Genomic DNA, 22,731 nt, shown 5'->3' with positions numbered 1-22,731 from the left:
GAGACATTTATAGAACCATCCGTAAAGCTATAATTGAAAAATCCAGAAGAGATATATTTAAGAAAAAGGTAAAAAAGAAAAAAAAAGCAGAAAACGAAGGGTTGGGATCTACTAACAGAGAATGGGAAAAGAGACAAAGGATAGATAAAGTCGGGTCACAGGATGGACAAAAACAGTACCAAAGAGGACAACACCGCAAAAATGAATGTGAAGTCAACAAAAGCTTATTTCAATACATGTCTTTACCTTTACTGCGGGGTATTTCAAAGTGTAGTCCAAAACTAATGTAAGCCAAAATACCAGAGATACTTGTTAAAAATTCAGATACCTGTGCCCCATCCCAGACCTAGTGAATTAAACTCTCTTTGGCAATTGAAAAGTTTCCCAGGGCATCCTTTTAACTAAGCATTTTTATCTAATGCATTTTACAAATCATCTTTCAAAGTGGTACTTTTCAAAAACATGCCAGCTCACTTCACACATAGGTATATTTCTGAAAAGTTGTTAGGTGTGTACTTGTACACCAAACCATCATCCCCTAAAGACTATCATGATCATTTCAGAATTATGTTCATCCAGAAAGAAACAAACCAGATTTGAGTCCATTCAACCTTTAAACAAATATTCTTTATCTAATTTTTCTGTATTACTTACCTAAGAGGCTGACCCAATGGACTCGCATACTCATTATTTTTACTTAGTTTAGAAGTACGTATATTTAAAAATTATAATATACTGTTAACACATTCCATTTTGACTTTGAACACTTTGAACTAATTACACTAAACTTAACTGGTTAAGTATCGTAATCAAGTGGCATTTAGTAGAACTCATGAACAGAGAAAGTGCCACAGGAAGACAGTTTTCAGAAAATACAAAAACTGAGGTTTGTAGTTTGGACTCTTAACAGCAAAGATATCCCTTTATGTGGTGAGCTCTGCTAACAAAAAGTATTTGTCAACTTCTTGCCAATAGATAGCCAAGAAGTATGAGATGTGAATCTATTCAATTCAAAGATGGAAATAATAGCTAAGAACAACAGTGGTTAATATTTATTCACTTATCTCATTAGAGGTTTCCTTCTAAATCCTTTATATGCATTAACTAATTTAATCCTTACAACAATTCTGTAGACTGTGGCTTTAGACCTTATTTCCCAGATGAGGATGCTGAGGTATAGAATTACATAATTTTCCTGAGATTCCACAGCTAGAAATAGGAGGTGAGATTCAAAACCAGGCAGCCTGTCTCCAAAATCTACATTCAAAGACAGTGGGCTACACTAGGATTTTAAGAAAGTCTTAGACGTTGGAACAATTACCTGCCTCTATATAAATGCTTTCTGTTTATGTTTTGGGTTTTTTTTTTTCTGTTCTTTATACAATTGATTTTAAGATAAATTGTGACTACCTTGCATCCCTGTTTATGTTTAGTTGCTAGATCTCATTATAAAGGACTTGAAATATGACAGGAATCCCAAAATTAGCATCAAATAGGAATTCAGCATCATACAGAAAAATAAAAATGTGTTTTAGAAGATACTTAATTCTGAATTTAAGGGCAGAATAGTATAGTGGTTTACAGCTGTGCTTCTCAATTTTTCATGTGCTGGTCACCTAAGTACATTGTTAAAAATGCAGATTTTCAGCAGCTCTGAGATTCTGCATTTGTAGCAAGTTCCTGGGTGATGGTGACACCGCTGGCCTGAAGATCCTATTTTGAATAGGAAAGGTTCAGAGTTCAGACTCTGGAGTCACACTGCTTATGTTTCTTTTCTTCTTTTTTGAGAAGGAGTCTCACTCTGTCACCCAGGCTGGAGTACAATGGAATGGTCCCAGCTCACTGCAACCTCTGCCTCCTGGGTTCAAGCGATTCTCCTGCCTCAGCCTCCCCAGTAGCTGGGACTACAGGCATGTGCCACCATACCCGGCTAATTTTTGTATTTTTAGTAGAGACAGGGTTTCACTATGTTGGCCAGGCTTGTCTTGAACTCCTGACCTTGTGATCCGTCCGCTTTGGCCTCCCAAAGTGCTGGGATTACAGGCGTGAGCCACTGTGCCTGGCAACACACTGCTGATGTTTCAGTACCAGCTCCATTACTTACTAGTTGTATAACCTTCTCCTCATATACCTCTACTATATCCGTAAAAGAGTGAGAGCATTAAAGGGTTGTTACCAGGATTACATGGGATAATCCATAGATAGTACATAGAACAGTCTTAGCACATAGAAAGAACTCAATAAAGGTTATCTCTCAGTATTATTGAAAAATATTAAAAGCATATATTGTATCCCATTAGAAAGTCATTTATAGAATTGATTGATCTAGCAGAAACACTAAATAAAATGTCATCATTCTTTTCCAGGCAGTCACAAGAACATCACTGTACAATGAAGGACATTAAATACGTAAGTTAGAACCACCATCCAGCTTTATTAAGTACCTAAATCTGAAAGTGCTCTAAATGAATTTGCATAAAGCTGGTTTGGTCTATGATATTTAAAGAGCATATTTTGTTTCTATGCCAGAAAACTTTTCTATATTGCAGGTACACACTGAGTTCCAATTCATTTATTTGAATAGCTTCCTCTGAACTTCGAAAAAGCCATTTTAGTTTAAAAAATTTTATTTCAACGAAATATATGTCAGTACTAGTATTAATATCAACAATAACAATGATTTAAAATATTTGTTCAAGGAAGAACACTGCTACAGTTTAAATAAATTCAGAGGATTTAATCAATGCCTTCATAGACAACTGTACACATATTCAAACTATAATACAATGCAGCACAATTACTTCCTGCCTTTGAGAACTGAGACGTAAAAGAATATTATTTATCAAAAATGTGGTGATTGAATAATAACCCCAAATCAGAGAAGCTAATGTGTAGGAAAAGTAGAGTTAGTCCCAGAAATGAAGATAAAATTTCATAGTAACTTCCCAAATGAAAACTCTAAGAAATGTATTTCAACACTGTTGAAAAATAAAGACATAGAAAGAACGGAGTACATTAGAAAAGAAAAACTAATGTTTACCGAGTCATTGATTAAAACCAGAGCCAGGTGTTTCAATCAAGAAGATGAGAGCTAGAAAGTATTTTTGGTTGGTGGCTATCTTTAAGAGTCAGCAAGAAAAGGTCAATAAATAATTTGCCTACCCCTTTATCTTTTATTTTTCCAACATAGACGATTAAAAAAACAATGGTGGTACAAATTCTATTACATTTATTTTTCTAAATCAAAACTAGATTCAACATAGGCAATACAGACCTGCCAAGTAAAATCATGACAGATAAGAATCAAGGAAAAGGGAGGGATCTGGGTGAGTGGATTATTCTTTCCTCTCTGCCCTTTCTCTTTCCCTACAGATTGGTATTCCTGGCTGCTCCTTTGTCTGCTGTGGTACTAGGTGTTTTAAAAAACACACAACACATAGGATTTTACTTTCATTTTACTTTCTATGACAAGTGTTATTTTAAAATAGTAAGATTTTACCAAAAACTCTGCATAACAAAGCTTTATACAAAGGATTGCCAGATGTAGTTTCCAAGACAGGGCTTACCTGTACTCAATTATATCAAATAAGCATTCACAAAATGAAATTAAACATGTGCTCTTAGTGAAAAAAATATCAATAGTGAAATATGAGGTTCTCTGTATCTATAGAGGTGATAACACCAACAAGATCAAATCATTAGGATTAGAGGTACAAGAGGAATAGAATTTCAACAGAAATATACCAACATCATGTCTTGTTATTTGAGTTTACATTTTTCTTAATCAAATACTGAAAAACATAAATTTAATGAAAATGCCTAAGCTAACTGTTTTCCATTTATAAATTAGCTGTCTCTCACCTCCAGAGGAGCAAGGAATTCCACTTCTGTATGACCTATTTATGCCTCTTGGATTTATCACATGCGTTTTTTAATGACCCCGAACCAAAGGAAATGTAGAAACCTATTTGAAAAGTTGACATTAAGGTTGTGACACCAACCAAAACAACCAGAGAATTTAAAGTTAAACTGACACACAATCCCCAAATCAGTCTGTTATACTCCTAATTTAAAAAACAGTTCTAATGTGAAATTGTGATAGCATGTCAGCCTCTGCTTTGAAACTCCTGAATTTTGTCATTTGGTGTTTGTGTCACAACCTTAATAATATTTAAATATACTTTTTAATATCTATTATTTAAAAAATATCTTTGGATTGAAGATACTCTAAAGCTTTGAAGAAGCCAACCTCAAAGCACTGCATTCCTAGCATGCCACTTTTATTAGAAGTAGTGCATAAAACATTTGCTGTTGACAAATCTAATTCATTAAAAGGTGAGATGGATGCATTTTAAAATAACTGGCTGGCATCATTATCTGCAGCGCCTTTTATAAATTATTCCTCTTTTCCCTTTTGACTGAACTTGTCACAGTTCCTTTCAGAGTCTGAGTGTTATGCCTTATAGTCAATGCTTTCAACATATTTAGACAAGTCACAAGTTAAACAAGCAGTGGTATTTTATTTCCTAGAAATAAGAAAGGGTAACAAAAATACTAATTATTTCATTCAATTCATTGATTTTGAACTAAAGACAAGTAAAGTCAGTTAGTGGTGGTTTCATCTCACACGAAGAATCTAAAAATAAAAGTATACTGTTTGCATAGAATGGGGAATTTCAAAGAAAGGAACATAAAGAGAGATGCTGGTGACCCTGCTGCAGTGTTGTGTAGAAGACTTGGTTAAAAATTGAATTGTGCTTCCCCTAACATTGGAGATCAGGTAAATCATAAAGCTGACAGCTGGCTGGCACACTGACTTCCTAAAGGAGAATGCTAACTGTATTCTCTTAGAGGCCAAAGGAAGAGAATTATAGAAGCTTTCAAGGAAATTGAGTAAGCACAGTACAAATTACGCAAAATAAGAAGAAAAACATTTCTTACCTAATTTTATTTCAGAAGACACTAAGAATGAACTGGTCTTCTAATCCTAAGGAGGTACAAAATTATTTTCTCAAGGGTTGTCAGCAGAACTGTCTCTTCTCTAGTACCTTCAGCAAAGTTTTTTTTTTTTTTTCCAAAGTATGTAAAACGTACCTGAAAAATGATTGGACAAAGCTTTATCACTGCCACAATGGGATAGAGGGCATATTCACATTAGTTGCCCAGATTACTAGTTACAGTACTATCATTAAACCATGACATATGGGCTTGAGTCAGGAAGAAGAGATGTTGGAAATACACAAAGATATCCTGAATATTACATACCTAAGAAAAGCTTATTAATAAGATAATCCATAGATTGTAGCAACACAGGTAATAGGGGCACCTTGGAAAATGCATATTGAAAACATTCCTTCTATTTTCATTAAAAATTTATCACTCCTAAAGAAATGTATCATGAAGAGAGTAACATGCAGTTGCACCACATAAAACAAGCAATGTTATTCAATCCAAATACTTTTTTTCTTGTTTAGTTACTATTTGCTCCAAATTATTCATTAAAACCATCTTTTCCCCACTCTTCTGAGTGATCCTGTTAAAAACAGATTCCTTGGGGAGGTGCTTCCAAGATGGCCAAATAGGAACAGCTCCGGTCTACAGCTCCCAGTGAGATTGACGCATAAGGCAGGTGATTTCGGCATTTCCAACTGAGGTACCTGGTTCACTTCATTGGGGTTGGTTGGACAGTGGGTGCAGCCCATGGAGGGTGAGCCAAAGCAGGGTGGGGTGTCACCTCACCCAGGAAGAGCAAGGGGTCGGGGTATTTCCCTTTCCTAGCCAAGGGAAGCCATGAGTGTCTGTACCTGAAGGAATGGTACACTCATGTCCAAATACTGTGCTTTTCCCATGGTCTTCGCAACTGGCAGACCAGGAGATTCCCTCCTGTGCCTGGCTAGGTGGGTCCCACAACCAAGAAGCCTTGCTTGCTGCTAGCACAGCAGTCTGAGATTGACCTAGGATGCTAGAGCTTGGCAGTGGGAGCAATGTCGACCATTGTTGAGGCTTCAGTAGGTGGTTCTATGCTCACAGTGTGAACAAAGTGGCCCAGAAGCTCGAACTGTGTGGAGCCCACCACAGCTAAGCAAGGCCTACTGCCTCTCTAGATTCTACATCTGGGGGCAGGGAATACCTGAACAAAAGGCAACAGACAGCTTCTGCAAACTTCAACGTCCCTGCCTCACAGCTCTGAAGAGAACAGTGGTTCTCCCAGCATGGCGTTCGAGCTCCAATAATGGAAAGACTGCCTCCTCACCACCGTGTAGCCTGACTGGGAGATACTTCCCAGTAGGGGCTGACAGACACCTCACACAGGCGGGTGCCCACCTGGGACGAAGTTTCCAGAGGAAGGATCAGGCAGCAATATTTGCTGTTCTGCAGCCTCCACTGGTGATACACAGGCAAACAGGGCCTGGAGTGGACCTCCAGCGAACTCCAACAGATCTGCAGCTGAGGGGCCTGTTTGTTAGAAGGAAAACTAACAAACAGAAAGGACTACCATCAATATCAACGAAAAGGACATCCACACCAAAATCTCATCCATAGGTCACCAACATCAAAGACCAAAGGTTGATAAAACCACAAAGATGGGGAGAAATCAGAACAGAAAGGCTGCAAATTCCAAAAGCCAGAACACCTCTTCTCCTCCAAAGGAACACAACTCCTTACCAGCAAGGAAACAAAACTGGGGGGAGAATGAGTTTGACGAGTTGACAGAAGTAGGCTTCAGAAGGTCGGTAATAACAAATTTCTCTGAGCTAAAGGAGCATGTTCTATCACAAGGAAGATAAAAACCCTGAAAAAAGGTTAGACGAATGGCTAACTAGAATAACCAGTGTAGAGAAGAGCTTAAATGACTTGACAGAGTTGAAAACCACAGTATGAGAACTTCATGAAGCATACACAAGCTTCAATAGCCAATTTGATCAAGTGCAAGAAAGGTGATCAGTGATTGGAGACCAAATTAATGAAATAAAGTGAGAAGACAAGATTAGAGAAAAAAGAGTGAAAAGAAATGAACAAAGCCTCCAAGAAATATGGGACTATGTGAAAAGACCAAATCTACGTTTGATTGGTGTACCTGAAAGAGACCGGGAGAAGGGAAACAAATTAGAAAAGACTCTTTGGGATATTATCTGGGAGAACTTCCCCAACCTAGTAAGGCAGGCCAACATTCAAATTCAGGAAATACAGAGAACACCACATAGATACTTCTCGAGAAGAGCAACCCCAAGACACATAATCGTTAGATTCACCAAGTTTGAAATGAAGGAAAAAATGTTAAGGACAGCTAGAGAGAAAGCTCGGGTTACCCACAAAGGGAAGTCTGAGACTAACAATGGATCTCTCTGCAGAAACCCTACAAGCCAGAAGAGAGTGGGGGCCAATATTCAACATGCTTAAAGAAAATAAATTTCAACCCAGAATTTCATATCCAGTCAAACTAAGCTTCATAAGGGAAGGAGAAATAAAATCCTTTACAGACATGCATATGTTGAGAGATTTTGTCACCACCAGGCCTGCGTTACAAGAGCTCCTGAAGGAAGCACTAAACATGGAAAGGAACAACCGGTACCAGCCACTGCAAAAACATGCCAAATTGTAAAGACCATTAATGCTGTGAAGAAACTGCATCAATTAATGGGCAAAATAACCAGCTAGCATCATAATGACAGGATCAAATTCAAACATAACAATATAAAACTTAAATGTAAATGTGCTAAATGCCTCAATTAAATGACTCAGACTGGCAAATTGGATAAAGAGTCAAGACCCATTGGTGTGCTGTATTCAGGAGATTCATTTCATGTGCAAAGACACACATAGGCTCAAGATAAAGGGATGGAGGAAGATCTACCAAGCAAATGGGAAGCAAAAAAAAAAAAAAAAAAAAAAAAAAAAAAAAAGCAGGGATTGCAATCCTGGTCTTTGATAGAACAGACTTTAAACCAAAACAAAGATCAAAAGAGACAAAGACGGCCATTACATAATGGTAAAGGGATCAATTCAACAAGAAGAGCTAACTATCCCATATATATATATATATATCCCATATATATATATCCCATATATATAAATATATATATATATATGCACCCAATACAAGAGCACCCAGATTCATAAAACAAGTTCTTAGAGACCTACAAAAAGACGTAGACTCCCATATAATAATAATGGCAGACTTTAACACTCCGCTGTCAATATCAGACAGATCAATGAGACACAAAATTAACAAGGATATTCAGGACTTGAATTCAGCTCTGGACCAAGCAGGCCTAATAGATATCCACCCCAAATCAACAGAATATACATTCTTCTCAGCACCACATCACATTTACTCTAAAATTGATCACATAATTGGAAGTAAAACACACTTCAGCAAATGTAAAAGAACAGAAATCACAACAAACTGTCTCTCATACCACAGTATAATCAAATTAGAACTCAGGATTAAGAAAACCACAAAACTACATGGAAACTGAACAACTTGCTCCTGAATGACTACGGGGTAAATAACGAAATGAAGGCAGAAATAAAGATGTTCTTTGAAACCAATGAGAAAAAAGTCATAACGTACCCAAATCCCAGGGACACATTTAAAGCAGTGTGTAGTGGGAAATTTACAGCACTAAATGCCCACAAGATAAAGCAGGAAAGATCTAAAATCGACACCCTAACATCACAATTAAAAGAACTAAAGAAGCAAGAACAAATAAATTCGAAAGCTAGCAGAAGACAAGAAATAACTAAGATCAGAGCAGAACTAAAGGAGATAGAGACACAAAAAACCCTTCAAAAAATCAACGAATCTGGGAGCTGGTTTTTTGAAAGATCAACAAAATAGGTAGACCACTAGCCAGACTAATAAAGAAGAAAAGAGAGAAGAATCAAATAGATGCAATGAAAAATGATAAAAGGGATATCACCACCAATACCACAGAAATATAAACTACCATCAGAGAATGCTATAAACACCTCTACACATATAAACTAGAAAATCCAGAGGAAATGGATAAATTCCTGGACACATACACCATCTCAAGACTAAACCAGGAAGAAGCTGAATCTCTGAATAGACCAATAACAAACAGGTTCTGAAATTGAGGCAATAATTAATAGGCTACCAACCAAAAAAACTCCAGGACCAGACAGATTCACAGCTGAATTCTATCAGAGGTACAAAGAGGAGCTGGTACCATTCCTTCGGAGACTATTCCAATCAATAGAAAAAGAGGAAATCCTCCCTAATTCTTTTTTATGAAGCCAGCATCATCCTGATACCAAAGCCTGGCAGACACAACAATAAAAGAGAATTTTAGGCCAATATCCCTGATGAACATCAGTGCTATAATCCTCAATAAAAAACCGGCAAATTGAATCCAACAGCACATCAAAAAGCTTATCCATCATCATCAAGTCACCTTCATCCCCGGAATGCAAGGCTGGTTCAATATATGCAAATCAATAAATGTAATCCATCACATAAACAGAACCAATGACAAAAACCACATGATTATCTCAATAGATGCAGAAAAGGCCTTCAAAAAAATTCAACAGCCTTTCATGCTAAAAATTCTCAATAAACTAGGATTTGATGGAATGTATCTGAAAATAATAAGAGCTATTTATGAAAAACCCACAGCCAATATCATATTGAATGGCAAAAACTGGAAGCAGTCCCTTTGAAAACCAGCACAAGACAAGGATGCCCTCTCTTACCACTCCTATTCAACATCGTATTGGAAGTTCTGGCCTGGGCAGCCGGGCAAGAGAAAGGAATAAAGAGAATTCAAGTAGGAAAAGAGGGAGTCAAATTGTCCCTGTTTGCAGATGACATGACTATATACATAGAAAACCCCACTGTCTCAGCCCAAAATCTCCTTAAGCTGATAAGCAACTTCAGCAAAGTTTCAGGATATAAAATTAACATGCAAAAATCACAAGTATTCCTATACAGCAAGAACAGAAAAACAGAGAGCCAAATCACGAGTGAAATCCCATTCACAATTACTACAAAGAGAATAAAATACCCAGGAATCCAAGTTACAAGGGATGTGAAGGACTTCTTCAAGGGGAACTACAAACCACTGCTCAACAAAATAAAAGAGGACACAAACAAATGGAAGCATATTCCATGCTCATGGATAGGAAGAATCGTTTGTGAAAATGGCCTTACTGCCTAAGGTAATTTATAGATTCAATGCTATCCCCATCAAGCTACCAATGACTTTCTTCACAGAATTGGAAAAAACTACTTTAAAGTTCATATGGAATCAAAAAAGAGCCTACATAGCCAAGACAATCCTAAGAAAAAAGAACAAAGCTGGAGGCATCATGCTACCTGACTACTACAAGGCTACAGTAACCAAAACAGCATGCTACTGGTACCAAAACAGATATATAGATCAATGGAACAGAACGGAGGCTTCAGAAGTAACACCACACATCTACAACCATCTGATCTTTGACAAACCTCACAAAAACAAGCAATGGGGAAAGGATTCCCTTATTTAATAAATGGTGCTGGGAAAACTGGCTAGCCATATGCAGAAAACTGACACTGGATCCCTTCCTTACACCTGACACAAAAATTAATTTAAGATGGATTAAAGACTTACATAAATGTAAGACCTAAAACCATAAAAATCGCAGAAGAAAACCTAGGCAATACCATTCCTGATATAGGCATGGGCAAAGACTTCCTGACTAAAACACCAAAAGCAATGGCAACCATCCAGCTTCATTGTAGGGAATGAAGCTGGAAACCATCATTCTCAGCAAACTGTCAAAAAGACAGAAAACCAAACACTGCATATTGTCACTCATAAGCAGGAGTTGAACAATGAGAACACATGGACACAGGAAGGGGAACTTCACACACCGGGGCCTATTTGGGGGTGGAGGGCTGGGAGAGGGATAGAGTTAGGAGAAACACCTAATGTAAAGGACGAGTTGGTGTGTGCAGCAAACCAACATGGCATATGTATACCTATGTAACAAACCTGCACATTGTGCACATGTACCCTAGAACTTGAAGTATAACTAAAACAAACAACAACAAAAAAACAGATTCCTGGGAATCTTGTTACACATGGGTTCTGATTAAGTTGATTTGGGGTTGGGGCCTGAAATTTTGCATTTCTAACAAGGTCCCAGGTAAAGCCACTAATGGTGTGGGTCCATGGACCACCCTTTTACTAATAAGCTTCCACTAATCTATTTGTCTTTTCCTGCACCAGAGTCTACTATTGTTATTCTTGGCTATTGATATTTTGCCTTTCCATATAATTTTAGAATCTTTTGGCCGGGCGTGGTGGCTCAAGCCTGTAATCCCAGCACTTTGGGAGGCCGAGACAGGCGGATCACAAGGTCAGGAGATCGAGACCATCCTGGCGAACACGGTGAAACCCTGTCTCTACTAAAAAATACAAAAAACTAGCCGGGCGATGTGGCGGGCGCCTGTAGTCCCAGCTACTCGGGAGGCTGAGGCAGGAGAATGGTATAAACCCGGGAGGCGGAGCTTGCAGTGAGCTGAGATCCGGCCACTGCACTGCAGCCTAGGCGACAGAGCGAGACACCATCTCAAAAAAAAAAAAAAAAAAAAAAAAATTTAGAAGCTTTTTTCAAGTGTTTGACCCTCCTCACCAAAACAAAGACAGTTAGGAATTTGATAGAGAATGCTTTGAATCTTTATCAAAGTTGGGCAAGTGTATAGCATTGAGTTTTCTAAGTCATGTGTATTGTACATGATTTCACTTACTGAGGTCTTAATATTACAAAATAATGCTCTATTATTTTCCCCATGGGAGTTTTGTACATCTCTTGTTATATTTATTTCCTGGCACTCCATATTTTGATTATATCTCTTTGCAAAAACTTTTCCCTTTTTTGTATATATGTATTATGTGTGTAATTTTGGTAGGTTGATGTGTTCATCCAGGAAATTTGATAATTCTTATTTTTTCCTGTAGTTTTACATCATGCACAAATAATGAGCTTTATTTCTTTATTTCCAACATCTATACTTATCTTGTCTCACTATAAAAAAGAAAAGCAAAAAAGGTCAAACAGCAAATGGATGAAATAATAGAAATAGATGGCTATTTTGTTATCTATGATCAGCCAACATGATCTCTCGGTGAGGTTAGATTGTCTAGGAAATGGATATGAGGTGGACTCCAATGGTGTCTTTTTTGGTGTTTTTGAGACAGTCTCACTCTGTCGCCCAGGTTGGAGTGGAGTGGTGTGATCTTGGCTCACTGCAACCTCTGCCTTCCAGGTTCAAGCAATTCTCCTGCTTCAGCCTCCCCACTAGAGTAACTGGGACTACAGGCATGCACCACCACACCCAGCTAATTTTTGTATTTTTAATAGGACGGGTTTCGCAGTGTTGGCCAGGCTGGTCTCGAACTCCCGACCTCAAGTGATCTGCCCGTCTCAGCCTTCCAAAGTGCTGGGATTACAGGCGTAAGATATATCACCCAGCCTCCAATGGTTTCTTATAGCATTTATTAATTGTCCTCATATTGCCTTTCTCTGGTGTCTGGTATACAAGTCCTTAAATATTACTAACATCCATTATCCCAAGTCAAATTCTAGTTGATATTTAATTAGAAACAGACATAAACACTCATGGACAACTGCCACACTGAGAGGTAATTGAAAAACAAAAGGAAACAGTGGCATTATAATGAGGAAAATGGTTCCGTTCAATCTAAGAACTAAGGTGAGGATGCCAATGTGAGGAAGCCATTACTGAGATACTGCAAATCAACTATACCCCATAGCTGAAATCACAAGGTTTCTTGTAAAATCAATACATAACTGAAATTGCTTTCTTGATGACAATGTCAGCCTGCTTTAGAGCAAACTGTGCTTCTTCATGGCTTTCAGTCAATTATTTGACAAAGGAAGCAATTAGACTTACTATTCCACACATTGTCAATGTTGGTAACATTGGTTATCTAAGGAAAGGCAAATGTGTGTGATGGTGGGATAAAGGAATGCATAAAGAGAAAAAAGTAGTAACTAAAATAATAATAACCATAATAATAAAAAGTTTCTTTAAAAAACATTTCCATAATCTACTGCAAACAGCAATTATGAAAAAGGACAGTAATGTAGAAAATGTTTAAAAGGAGACGAAAACAGGACTAAAAAGCAAGTACACATTATATTAAAACTATTTAAAATTATGTGAACAAAATTTCTGGTTAGGAATCTCAAGCAGCATACATTTTCCTTCTGTCCCTCCAGATATCCCTTAAAAAGGTAATGAAGTTATATTATGGAGAGGAGAAATATAAACCCACAAAAATGAAGAGAGAGAGTCAATCACCACAAATTTATAAAACACAAGACAGATGAAAGATAATTCACAGAAGAAATAGAACAGAAAAAGCCAAACTCTAAAATATGTGCAAAGAGGGCTGTAATTAAAAGAATGACCTGATATCCATGGCAGAGTGTGGAGTAAAAAGTGAGACTAAAAAACACAATCAATTGAAGGTTTGCTCTAGAAACAATGAATCTCCCTTCCTTATCTTTTAGTGCAAGCCATCACTTTGTATTTTCTTTGTCTTTAATTAAAGATCCAACTGTGGGTAAAGGGAAATAAATGAAAGAAGTGATGTGCTTCAAGACATGAATTAAATGTCTACAAAACTCTGAAAGTAAGCATGGGCATGGGTACTCCCCAAAAAAGCCTGCCTCATTCTGGCCTTTAGCATACTGATCATTCCCAATCGATTCATTCTAAAGCAAAGTATAGCAGTAAAATCAGTGTTATCCAAATAAATTCTATGTAGTTTTATATTTTCTTTTTTCTAATATGAATGCATAGTGGACTACTTGACATTAGAAGAAAAAATGGTTTTTCACATTAGAGACTATTAGTGCATTTTCACACTGCTATGAAGAAATACCTGAGACTGGGTAATTTATAAAGAAAAAGAGGTTTAATGGACTCACAGTTCCACATGACTGGGGAGGCCTCACAACCATGGTGGAAGATGGAGGAACAAAGGCATGTATTACATGGTGGTAGGCAAGAGAGCTTGTGCAATGAAACTCCCATTTATAAAACCACCAGATCTCATGAGACTTATTTAGTATCATGAGAACAGCATGGAAAAGACCCACCCACCTCCTTGATTCCATTACCTCCCACTGGGTCCCTCCCATGACACGTGGGAATTATGGCAGCTAAAATTCAAGATGAGATTTGGGTGGGGACACAGCCAAGACATACCATTCTGCCCCAGCCCCTGCCAAATCTCATGTCTTCACATTTCAAAACCAATCAGGCCTCTCAACAGTCCCCCAAAATCTTAACTCATTTCAGCATTAACTCAAAAATATGCAGTCCAAAGTTTCATCTGAGATAAGACAAATCCCTTCCACCTATGAGTCTATAAAATCAAAAGCAAGTTAGTTACTTCCTAGATACAGTAGGGGTACAGGCATTGGGTAAATACACCCATTCCAAATGGGAGAAATTGGCCAAAACAAAGGGGTTACAGGCCCCACGCAAGTCCAAAATCCGGCAGGGCAGGCACATCTTAAAGCTACAAAATAGGTGATTTCCGCAGTGCATGCTGCTCTCATTGGGCATTTTTTCCTCATCTGGGGGCAAGCTCTGTCATGGGAAAGGTGATGTCTCTCGAGGAAAGGCTATAAATCCTGGGATATAAGGGTTGGGTGAAACAATCAAGACTGCTGCTTTCCATGTTGGGACCAGGAATAACTCTGACTTCTGAGCTCTCATAACCCCAGGATCCTCCAGAAAAGTTGCAGCGTGATGAGGGAAAATCTTGCTGAAGCTGTACATTGGAATGGGTTTACAGTCATCGTAATGGAAGCAAAATACAGGGAGGAAAAACAGTTCTTTGCATCCCTGCTTATTGCACCTGACAACTAGTTGCAGATGATTTTGTTTACCTAACAAAACTTGTGATGTAAATGAAAAAGCATTTGTTTTCCTAGACTCACTGGTTACAAATATGCTTCATCTAAGAGCTATTTGTAACCTGGACAATGTTTCAGTTTCCACCCATCAGTTGTGAACCACTCATGATTCAGCTGAATGAATGTATAGATGAGGAGCAAATATTTGATTTTATTAAATCAAATAATACTTTCAGAAAAGTCATACTTTCAGAAAAACAAGCGGGATGTGCATTTAATATACTTTGGAAGCTTCAAAAGCAGAAGATCAGCCATTAAAAAATGTTAAGTATGTCCTCAATTTCTTACTCTTCATAATTTAGCTACAAATAAATTCAAATTAATGAATGACAATACACTGGTGAATGTGTTATACATCACACAACAATTTGCTGGTGAAGCCCATGATCCGCTAATTGAAGCACTAGTTACAGAATCATGGAGAAGGCTAGAATGGTTTGATATAAAACTGCTGTCAGAATTTTCCTCTTGCTTAGCAGATCGGTGTTTGTATTTTAGTCCATTAATGGGAAAAATAACTGATATTGTTCATAGGAACTTGGAAACCACACAGGACTTAAGTTCCTTGTCTGTCTTGATGGTCAACATATCTTCTTTCATATCACAACATTTTCAAGAACAATTGGTGAACAAAACAGAACTTGTTTTTAACACCACAGATTCTTCTGAGGTCAACGTTGCAAAAAGAATGGTACAGTTTCTTCAAAACGTTAGATACCATTATCAATCACTATTAGAAAGCTTTGTAAAATTGTTTGTAGCATTGGGACCCATTGCAGGAACTTCTGAAGAAAAGAAACAACTTAAATCAACTATGTTATTGATATCAGAGGAGCCAACCAGCGAGCAAGCCCTGGTAGTGTTGGGAGCAATGGAAGATATGGAAAGCAGAAATTCATGTCTGATTAAAAGAGTTGCTTCAGTTCGGCACAAACATTTGGATAACTATAAACCACTAGAGTTGTTGAAGATAACTCAAGTATTGACTTTTCTGCATTTCCAAAGTAAGGAGTTTTTTTGTGAAACTTGGAGAATTACTGCTTAATTATTTGAAAATTAGTTTCGTACCAACTGAGATGTCCATTCTGGTCTCTGCTATTTCCCTGCTCCCTTTTTCTCACTGGGACGAAGTGGAAATATCCCAAATTGAAGCAGTTTTACCACAGTGTGACCTAAATAAATCCATCCTTTTAGAATCCTTAATATTACTCTTCCATTCAGCATTTTTAACTATGATCCACCTCAAAGGGATGAATTTTTTGGAACTTGCATGCAACATCTTAATTCTTACTTAGGTATATTGGATCCTCTTATGTTAGTGTTTCTTGGTTTCTCTTTGGCCACACTTGAATATTTTCCTGAAGATCTGATAAAGGTAATTTTAACATCAGATTCTTAGCTAGACTGGATTCTCAACTTGAAATTTTATCTTCATCTATAAATGCAAGAGTCCAGTTTCGCCTATAGATCAGTCTGCTTGGAATGCCCTGAGTTTTAGATTCCATGGTTTCATGACCGCTTCTGTCAGCAACATAATAAATGTATTGGTGGCATGAATGTAGCACAACAGCAGATTTATAAAATGTTAGCAGAGGTACTAGGAGGAATCAATTGTGGAGAAGTCTCGGTTCTTACGCCTTATTACCACGCAGTAGATTTTGAGTGTATCTTGGATAAAAGAAAAAAACCTCTTCCTTATGGAAGCCATAATATAACATTGGGACAACCACCAGAAATGGCTTGGGAATCAAATACTGAAATAGTTGAATCAAGGCTGCCACCAGGAGCTGAAAGGATTGCTTTGGAATTTTTGGATTCAAAAGTATTTTGTAGAAACATCCCTCACATAAAAGGAAAATCTGCTATGAAAAGACAACATTTGGAAATTTTGGGCTATCATGTAATTCAGATTTCTCAGTTTGAATGGAACTCTATGGCACTGTCAACAAAGGATGCTTGGAGGGACTACCTGAGAGAACATGCATTTGGAGAAGTCAAATCATGATTGTAGTTTTTATTTAAAATGAGTGTTATCATGTGTCACATTTGGACTTATGTTAATTAAGTGGCCTGACTCAAATAAAAAATAATAGGTACAAAAAAAAAAAAGCTCCAAAATAATCTTCTTTGGCTCCATATCTCACATTCAGGGCATGCTGATGTAAGAGGTGGGCTCCCACAGTCTTGGGCAGCTCCATCTCTGTGGCTTTTCAGGGTATAGTCCCCCTCCTGGCTGCTTTCAGAGGCTGGCATTGAGTGTCTGTGGCTTTTTCAGATGCAAGGTGCAAGCTGTTGGTGGATCTACCATTCTGGGGTCTGGAGAATGGTGGCTCTCTTCTCACAGTTCCACTAGGGAGTCCCCTAGTGGGGACTCTGTGTGGGGGCTCCCACTCCACATTTCCCTTCTGCACTGCCTCAGCAGAGGTTCTCCATGAGGATTCCACCCCTGCAGCACACTTCTGCTTGCTTGGACATCCATGCATTTCCATATATCCTCTGAATTCTAGGCAGAGGTTCTCAAAGCTCAGTTCTTTACTTTTGTAAAGTAAAGAACTTTGGGCCCACAGGCCCAAAACCATGTGTCAGCTGTCAAGGCTTGGGGCTTGCACCCTCTGAAGCAATGGCCTGAGCTGTATGTTGCCCCCTTTTAGCCACAGCAAGCACACAGGGCACCAAGTCCCTAGACTGCACACAGCAGCAAAGCCCTGGGCCAAGCACACGAAATCATTTTTTTCTCCTAGGCTTCCCTGATTGTGATGGGAGGGGCTGCTGTGAAGACCTTTCACATGCCCTGGAGACATTTTCCCCATTATCTTGTTGATTAACATTTAGCTCCTTGTTACTTATGCATATTTCTGCAGCTGCTTGAATTTCTCCTTAGAAAATGGGTTTTTCTTTTCTATCGCATCATCAGGCTACAAAGTTACCAAACTGTCATACTCTGCTTCCCTTTTAAAAAATAAGTTCCAATTCCAAACCATCTTTTTGTGACTATATAAAACTGAATGCTTTTAAGGGCATCCAGGTCACATCCTGAATGCTTTGCTGCCTAGAAATTTCTTCTACTAGATGCTCTAAATCATCTCTCTCAAGCTCAAAGTTCAACAAATCTCCAGGGCAGGGGCAAAATGCCACCAATCGCTTTGCTAAAGTTTAACAAGAGTTATCTTTGCTCTAGTTCCCAACAAGTTCCTCATCTCCATCTGAGACCACCTCAGCCTGGACTTTATTGTCAGATGTATACTTTGCAAATATTTTTTGCCACTCTGTAGATTGTCTTTTTACTCTGTTGATGGTTTCTCTTGCTGTGCAGAAGCTCTTAAGTTTAATTAGGTACTATTTGTCAAGTTTTGCTTTTCTTTTGCAATTGCTTTTGGTTGTCACAAAATCTTTGCCAGTTTCTATGACCAGAACTGTATTTTCTAGGTTGTCTCCCAGGGATTTTATAGTTTTGGGTTTTACATTTAAGTCTTTAATCCATTTTAGTCGATTTTTGTACATCATCTAAGTAAGGGGTCCATCTTCAAACTTCTGCATGTGGCTAGCCAGTTATCGCAGCACCATTTATTGAATAGGGGTCATTTCCCCATTGCTTGCTTTTGTCAACTTTGACAAAGATCAGATTGTTGTAGGTGTGTGACCTTATTTCTGGGCTCTCTATCCTTTTCCATTGGTCTATGTGTCTGTTTTTATACTGTAACATGATGTTTTGGTTACTGTAGCCCTGTAGTTGTTTAAAATGAACTAACTTGATGCCTCTGGCTTTGTTATTTCTGCTAAGGATTGCGTTGGCTATTTGGGCTTCTTTTGTTCCATAGGAATTTTAAAATAGTTTTCCTCTAGTCTCTGAAGAATGTCATTGGTAGTTTTATAGGAACAGCATTAAATCTGTAAATCGCTTTGGGCAGTATGGCCATTTTAATGATATTGATGAATCCATGAGCATGGAATGTTTTTCCATTTGTTTGTGTCATCTCTGATTTCTTTCATCAGTGTTTTGTAATTGTCATTGTAGAGATCTTTCACCTTCCTGGTTAGTTGTATTCCTAGGTATTTTATTCTTTTTGTGGCAATTGTGAATGGGATTTTGTTCCTGATTTGGCACCATGCTTGGTTGTTGTTGGTGTATAGGAATGCTAGTAATTTTTATATGTTGATTTTGTATCCTGAAACTTTGCTGAAATTTTTTTGTCATCTAAAGGAGCATTTAGGCTGAGACTATGTGGTTTTCTACACATAAAATCATGTCATCTGCAAACAGGGATAGTAAGACTTCCTCTCTTCCTATTTGGATGCTGTTTCTTTCTTTCACTTGCCTTATTGCTCTGACCAGGACTTCCAATACTATGTTGAACAGGAGTGGTGAGAGAGGGCATCCTTTTCTTGTGCCAGTTTTTAAGGGGATTGCTCCCAGCTCTTGGCCATTCAGTATGATGTAGGCTGAGAATACACATTTTTTGGCAAACATCAAGAACATTATCCAAAATAGACCACGGACCTAGGTCATAAACAAATCTCAATAAATTTTAAAGGAATAAAATCATAAGATGTATGTTTTATGAGCACAACTGAATTAAATTAGAAATCAATAGCAGAAAGAAATCTGGGAATACCCTCAATATTTGGAAGTTAAAGAACATACTCCTAAATAACCAATGCACCAAAAAAAGTGACAGCAATATTAGAAAATATATTTTACTGAACGAAAGAAAAAACAGAATATTACACATTTCATATGATGCATAAAAGTGTTTGAAAGTAATTAATAGCTCTTTCAGAAAACAAAGGAAAGAAACCTTTCCAACACATTCTACGATGACAATATCACCCCGATATCCAAGACAAACCCACCCCATTCTGTCTACGGTCATATGTCACTTAAAGATGGTGAGACATTCTGAGAAGTGCATCATTAGGTAATTTCTTCACTGTGGAACATTACAGTGCACTTACCCAAACCTCGATGGTAGAGCTTACTATATACCTAGGCTATATGCTGTTGCTTATAGCTCCTGGGCTACAAACTGGTACAGCATGTGACTGTACTAAATATTGCAGGCAATTGTAACACAATGGTAAATATCTGTGTATCTAAACACAGAAAAGGTATGGTGAAAATATAGTATAAAAAACAGAAAAATATGGTACACCAGTATATGGCACTTATCATTCATGGAGCTTACAGGACTGGAAGCTGCTTTGGGTGAGTCAGTGAATGCTGAGTGAATGTGAAGACCTAGGACATTACTGAACACTACTGTAGACTTTATTAAACACCGTACACTTAGGCTACACTATATTTGTAAAAAGTATTTTCCTTTTGTCAATAATAAATTAATCTTAGCTTACTATAACTTTTTTACTCTATAAACTTATTGTTTTAATTTTGTGTAATAACACTTAGCATAAAACACATTGTATACAATATTTACCTTTATATCCTTATTCTATAAGTTTTTAAAAATATTTTAAGACTATTTTTAATGTTTTAAACTATTTTAGTTTAAAAATAAGAAACAAACACACACATTAGCCTAGGCCCACACAGGGTCAGGATGATCAATATCACGGACTTCCACCTCCATATTTTGTCTCCCTGGAAGGTCTTCATGGGCAACTACAAGCATAGAGCAGTATAAGGATGCTTTTCTCTGGAATATCCTATAACAATGCATTTTTCTGGAATATTACCTGAAGGACTTGCTTGAAGCTGTTTTACAGTGAAGCTGTTAACTGTTTTATAGTTAACAGCTTTTTTTAAAAGTAGAAGAATATGCTAAAATAATAATGAAATATATGTAAATACATAAACCAGTAACACAGTCATTTATTATCATTATCAACTATTATGCATTGTATGCATTGTACATAATTATGTTATATTTTTATAAAACTGGTAGGTTTGTGTACACTAGCATCATCACAAACATGAGTAATGAATTACGCTACATATGACAGCTATAGCATTACTGGGCAAAGGGAATTTTTCAGATCCATTATAATCATATGGGACCACTATCATATTTGTTGTCTTTAGTTGACCAAAATGTCGTTATGCAGTACATGACTGTATACCATGTATACCATTTCTTTATTCATTTGCTGACAGATGTTTAGGTTTATATTATATCTTGGCTATTGTGAATAGTGCTGCAATAAACATGGCAGTAAAGATATTTCATCAATATACTGATTTCCTTTCCTTTAGATGAATACTCAGTAGTGGGACAGCTGGATCATATGGTAGTTCTATTTTCAGTTTTACTTTTTAGAAAGCTGAATACTATTTTATATCATGATTATACTAATTTATATTCCCACCAACAGTATGTAAGAGTTCCCTTTTCTGTGCATCCTTGATAGCATTTGGTATTTTTTGTCTTTTTAGTAATAGCCATTCTAACTGGAATTAGAGGATACCTCCTTGTGATTTTGATTTGCATTTCCCTGATGACTAGTGGTGTTGAGCATGTTTTCATATATTTATTGGGCATTTGTATGACTTCTTTTGAGAAATGCCTATTCAGATCCTGTGCCTATTTTAAAATCTGATCTTTTTTTCCTCTTTTTGCTGTGGAGTTTCTTGTATTTCAACTGATTTTTGATGAGGGTTCCATGAAAAGTTAACAGGGAAAATATTAGTCTTCTAAAAAAACGTTGCTGAGACACTAAATATCAACATACAAGAATTATACTTGGACTCTTTCCTCACAAGATATAAAAAAAGTTAACTCAAAATTGATTGAAAACTTAACTGTAAGAACTAAAATAAAAAAATTCTTAGAACAAATCATAGGTGGAAATCTTGACACTGGAGTAGGCAATGGTTTCTTAATGTAATACCAAAAGCAGAATCAACAAAAATTACTGCATTAAAATTCAAAACTGCTGTTTTTCAAAGATTATTCATAAAGTGAAAAGACAGCCTATGGAATGGGAGAAAATATATGCAAATCATGTATACCAGAATACAGAAAGAACTAGTACAAAATCTTCACAGCATTCTCCACCCCAGTAAGACTGCAGGAGGCAATGGAATGCCACAGAGGTTTTGGAGCTCAGAGGAATGTAATCCGATTTAGGTTTTAGCAAGTTTACCATGAAACTCTAAATTAAGATCAATACTGTCATGTATTGTCTCCCCCTGCCACCAAAAAAGGGGGGAACTAGTACAACTCAACAATACAAAGATAAATAACTCAATTTTAAAATGGCCAAGAATTGAATACATGTTTCTCCAAAGAAGACATGCAAATGGCCAATAACTACATGAAATAATATTTAACATCATTAGAGAAATGCAAATTGAGACCACATGAGACATCAGCTGGTTTTTTAAAATAGGAATTGCATTAAATCTGTATATTAATGTGGGGAAGTATTGCCACTTCACAGCTCACTGGAATGTCTATAATCAAAAGACAAAAATAACAAGTGATGGGAGAATGTGGAGAAATTGAAACCCTCATACACAGCTGATGGAATTATAAATGTTTCTTCCCTACCCCATCAGTGGGGATATTTCCTTAATAGCATATTATATTCCTTATATTTCCTTATAGTTCTTTATATATATTCCTTGTATTTCCTTATTATATTTATATTTCCTTATATATTATATTCTTTATATTTCCTTATATATTTCCTATATATATATTTCTTATATTTCCTTAATACCTTAATGTATTTTATAATCATTTTTGTCCTCTCTTTCACTAAACTGAAAACACATAAAGAGAAGGATTATATCTCTTTCTCTTTCCAATA

General features: G+C 37.1%; 1 protein-coding gene and 1 pseudogene across 4 annotated transcripts in view; one reads left to right on the top strand and one right to left on the bottom strand.

Moving 5' to 3' along the window:
- Nucleotides 1-22,731, bottom strand: part of KIAA0825 (KIAA0825 ortholog) — a 495,887-nt gene that overhangs the window by 455,997 nt on the left and 17,159 nt on the right. For 3 of the 4 annotated variants that reach the window (XM_073014582.1, XM_073014579.1, XM_073014585.1), the window contains exon 2: nucleotides 4,942-5,094. The exons of the other annotated variant lie outside the window; for it this stretch is intronic. The gene's annotated coding sequence lies outside the window, so the exon portion shown is untranslated. The remainder of the gene's footprint in view (nucleotides 1-4,941; nucleotides 5,095-22,731) is intronic. 4 annotated transcript variants of the gene reach the window in all.
- LOC103225200 (FAST kinase domain-containing protein 1, mitochondrial pseudogene) lies at nucleotides 15,433-17,509 on the top strand (annotated as a pseudogene).

This window comes from Chlorocebus sabaeus, chromosome 4 (genome assembly GCF_047675955.1).
Source record: "Chlorocebus sabaeus isolate Y175 chromosome 4, mChlSab1.0.hap1, whole genome shotgun sequence".
Lineage (NCBI taxonomy): Eukaryota > Metazoa > Chordata > Mammalia > Primates > Cercopithecidae > Chlorocebus > Chlorocebus sabaeus.
The sequence above is the reverse complement of the archived record's forward strand: the minus strand, read 5'-3'. Positions and strand labels throughout refer to the sequence as shown.